Raw genomic sequence first — 4,256 nt, 5'->3', positions numbered from 1 at the left:
CCCACGTCTCGTTCCTCCCCGCCCTTAGGGAAGTACTTCAGTGCCGCGCCGGCCCCGCTCCCGCCAGCAAGGGACTTACGTCACCGCCGAGCCCGCAGGGGCGTACACCACGCCGCCCTCCCAGCACGCCGCCCTCCCAGCACGCCTCCCCTGCTTACGTTCACAGAGCCGCGCAGGCCCGCGTCCACCCAGCGCGTACTGACGTCACGACCCGCCGGCCCCGCCCACTCCGTACGTTGACCGCCATGTCCCTCAGAGGAGTGTCTCTGTGCAGCGTGGGCCCTGCTTCCGTCCACTAAGTCACAGCGCTGCGCCAGCCCTCCGCCTCCCGCTTATGTCACAGCGCCGCTTCCGCCCTCCATCGACACTGCAGGGACCTAACTGACCAACGACCCCGCCGGCCCGTTCCAACCCGCAGGGAGGACGTGTGTCAGCCTGTGTTGAGCAGGAGAGAGGCCACTCTTCAAAACCGTTAGCCTGGGAATGTGGCCGGGTGCGTGGCTCACGTCTGTGATCCCGGCTCTTTGGGAGGCCGAGGCGGGAGGATCGCTGGACGCCAGGAGTTGGAGACCAGCCTGGGCACCATAGGGAAACCCAGGAAACCCCTATGTTCCAAAAACTTTAAAAACGTTTTTATGCCTGTAGTCCTTGCTGCTCGGGAGGCTGACGTGCGACGGTCGCTCGAACCTGGGAGGTCGAGGGTGCAGTGAGCGGTGTCCGTGCCACTGCACTCCAGTGTCTGTGACAAAGTGAGACCTTATTCCTTTTTTTTTTTTTGACACGGAGTTTCACTCTTGTCACCCAGGTTGGAGTGCAGTGGCGCGATCTCGGCTCACTACAACCTCTGCCTCTTGGGTTCAAGCGATTCTCCTGCCTCATCCTCCCGAGTAGGTGGGATTACAAGCGCCTGCTACTACACCCGGCTTTTTGTATTTTTAGTAGAGACGGGGTTTCACCATGTTGGTCAGGCTGGTCTTGAACTCCTAACCTCAGGTAATCCACCCACCTCGGCCTCCCAAAGTACTGGGATTACAGGCATGAGCCCACTGCACCTGGCCATGAAACCCTATTTCTAGAAATTACTTTAAATTTTTAAAAATATTTATTGAAGACCAGGCATGGTGGCTCATGCCTGTAATCCCAGCACTTTGGGAGGCCGACATGGGCAATCACCTGAGGCCAGGAGTTCAGGAACAGCCTGGCCAACATGGTGAAACCCCATCTCTACTAAAAATACAAAATCAGCCAGGTGTGGTGGTGTACCCCTGTAATCCCAGCTACTCAGGAGGCTGAGGCAGGAGGATTGCTTGAACTTGGCAGGTGGAGGCTGCAGTGAGCTGAGATTGAGCCACGGCACTCTGGCCTGAACAACAGAGTGAGACTCTGTCTCAAAAAAAAAAAAAAAAGATGAATTTGAACTGCAGAACGGCAAGAAAAAACTTCAAACTTTAAAAAATAAAGCATTTTTTAAAAAATGTGTTGGGGCCAGGCATGGTGGAGAACAGCACTTTTGGAGTCCAGCATGGATGGATCGGTTGCCCAGGAGTTTGAGACCAGCCTAGGCAACATGGCACAGCCTCGTCTCTAGCTTTTAAAATAATAATAATAAAACAGTTTGTTGGGCAAGGATTGCAACCTGGAATACACGTGCTGTGTCAGACTGTTGTAAGTAAAATTTCAGTGCCTCCAAAGAAATAGCACTCGATAAGCCCTCTCAGCAAGGCAGTTTTCTTCTATAGAAGGGTGCAGTGTAGGGGTGGAACAATGGCGGCCACAAGCTTGGATAAGGCGGGAAAGGGTACTTCTGCCTGATGGGGGTCGTCCCTACTGCTGTGTCGTAATTGGGTAGGGTTAGACCTCACAAGCTAGACTAATCCGGACTGGCTGTTTGAAAGAGAGCAGGGGTCCAAGCTGGAGTGGCAGGGTGGGTGTTCTGGCGGGAAGGATGATTATGGGTGGGTCAGTGGAGCAGGTGGCCGGGATGAGTCAGGATGGAGCCGGGGGCCAGGGGAACAGATGTGAACTACTGATTAGAACCAGTGGAGAAGGTTGTTTACTGGAATTACAAGGAAGTTAAGCTTTAAAATGGAGAATTAAAGAATAAGAGAGCTGAACATACTGTCATACTGATTCTTTGCAGAGAAACTTGGGATTCACTGTAACAGGACCGTAGGTGCTGCACTGGGGGAGTTGGGCAAGGAGAAGCCTTTTAGGCAGAAAAGGGAAAGTTCACTTTAAATTTCAGAGGCAAAATTATCTCATATGTAGTCATAGGTCTTGTTGGCTTTTATTTGTAATTCATGAATTGAGGCAGCCTGCATTCTACAAAATAGAATAAAAGCCCCTGTCTGGGAGCTAGCAGGACCGTGGGTTTTATAAGGTGAGGAGAATGAAGAAACAAAGATAGAAAAATAACAGATTGGGCCAGGCGTGGTGGCTCATGCTTGTAATCCCAGCACTTTGGGAGGCTGAGGCGGGCAGATCATGAGGCTAGGAGTTCAAGACCAGCCTGGCCAACATGGTGAAACCCCATCTGTACTAAAAACTACAAAAATTAGCTGGGCATGGTGGCTCGTGCCTATAATCACAGCTACTTGGGAGGCTGAGGTAGGAGAATGCTTGAATTGGGACCTGGGAGGCAGAGGTTTCAGTGAGCCAAGATCGAGCCTCTACACTCCAGCCTGGACTACAGAGTAAGACTCCATCTCAAAAAACAAAGAAAAAGAAAAAGAAAAACAACAGATTGGGCCAGGCACGGTAGCTCACACCTGTAATCCCAGCACTTTGGGAGGCTGAGGCAGACGGATCACCTAAGGTCAGGAGTTTGAGACCAGCCTGGCCAACATGGTGAAACCTTGTCTCTACTAAAAATGCAAAAATTAGCTAGGAGTGGTGGCACACGCCTGTAGTGCCAGCTACCTGGGAGGCTGAGGCAGGAGAATCACTTGAACCCAGGAGGTGGAGATTGCAGTGAGCCAAGATTGCACCATTACACTTCAGCCTGGGCAACAGAGAGAGACTTTGTCTCAAGAAAAGAAAAAAAAGTAACAGATTGGTAACTATAGGGTCCAGACCTACAGGGTCCTGTGAGTCCCTCTCTACAGGTGTGGAGATGAGAAACTGTGAAAATAAAGACACAGGACACGGAAATAGAGAAAAGAGAGTTTGGGCCTGGGGTCCACTGCTACCCAAAGCGTAGAGACCGGCAGTGGCCCCGAGTGCCTGGACGCTCTTTTACTGAGTACAAAGCAGGGGGCAGGTAGGTAGGGCGAGGGAATGGTGGTCTGTCATAGGGCCAGACAAGTCACGTGTCTTGGAAATAGGGGCTCAGGATTTTCAAGAAGCGGAGGCGAGAAGACCTGAGGCGTCAGCACTTTTTTCATATTTGTCAAGAATATCAAGGACGTTAAAATTTATGTTACTGTTACTAATTCTCATCTTAGAAGAAAGAGAGGAACCAGGTGCAGAAGCAGAACTTGAAAGCAGCCATGGAAGTGCTTAGGCACAGCCTCACGTAGAGACAGTGAAGTCCCCAGTGTCTGCGGGCCCCTGACAGCCCCCAGGCCCACCACAAGAGCTTGGAGAAGCGGAGTTTTCTCCTCACTCCCCCAGGAAGGGGATGTCTCGGCCGTTTTGGACATTTCCTTCCCTCACTGGCTGTACAGTGGATGTTTTCACAGCGCTGGCGCTGCCGCACAGCCAGGGCGCTCTCCAGCAGCCCTCATGCGGGCGGGACAGTGGGCTTAGAGCACCTTGCCTTAAGGTCACCTCTTCCAATGCCACTTCAGTTCCATACTTCATGACTTGAGACTTATTAGTAAAACTAAAGATGATATGATTGTATATATGTATATTTATGATTACATGTGAATAGCTATGTGATTATTTACGATTATATATAGGAATAACTATGTAACTATATCTGTAATTCTTTTCTAATTCAATATTTATATGAGAACAGACTGAGGCCGCAGGCCCTTGCCTTGGCTCTTGAGGGGTTTCCCCTCCACAAAAAAAAAAAAAAAAAGAAGAAGAAAAAGTAGGGCCGGGCGGGGTGGCTCAAGCCTGTAATCCCAGCACTTTGGGAGGCTGAGGCGGGTGGATCACGAGGTCAAGAGATCGAGACCATCCTGGTCAACATGGTGAAACCTTGTCTCTACTAAAAATACAAAAAATTAGCTGGGCATGGTGGTGCGTGCCTGTAGTCCTAGCTACTCAGGAGGCTGAGGCAGGAGAATTGCCTGAACCCAGGAGGC

Source organism: Sapajus apella, unplaced genomic scaffold (genome assembly GCF_009761245.1).
Source record: "Sapajus apella isolate SASKATOON/1434 unplaced genomic scaffold, GSC_monkey_1.0 scaffold49, whole genome shotgun sequence".
NCBI lineage: Eukaryota > Metazoa > Chordata > Mammalia > Primates > Cebidae > Sapajus > Sapajus apella.
The sequence above is the reverse complement of the archived record's forward strand: the minus strand, read 5'-3'. Positions refer to the sequence as shown.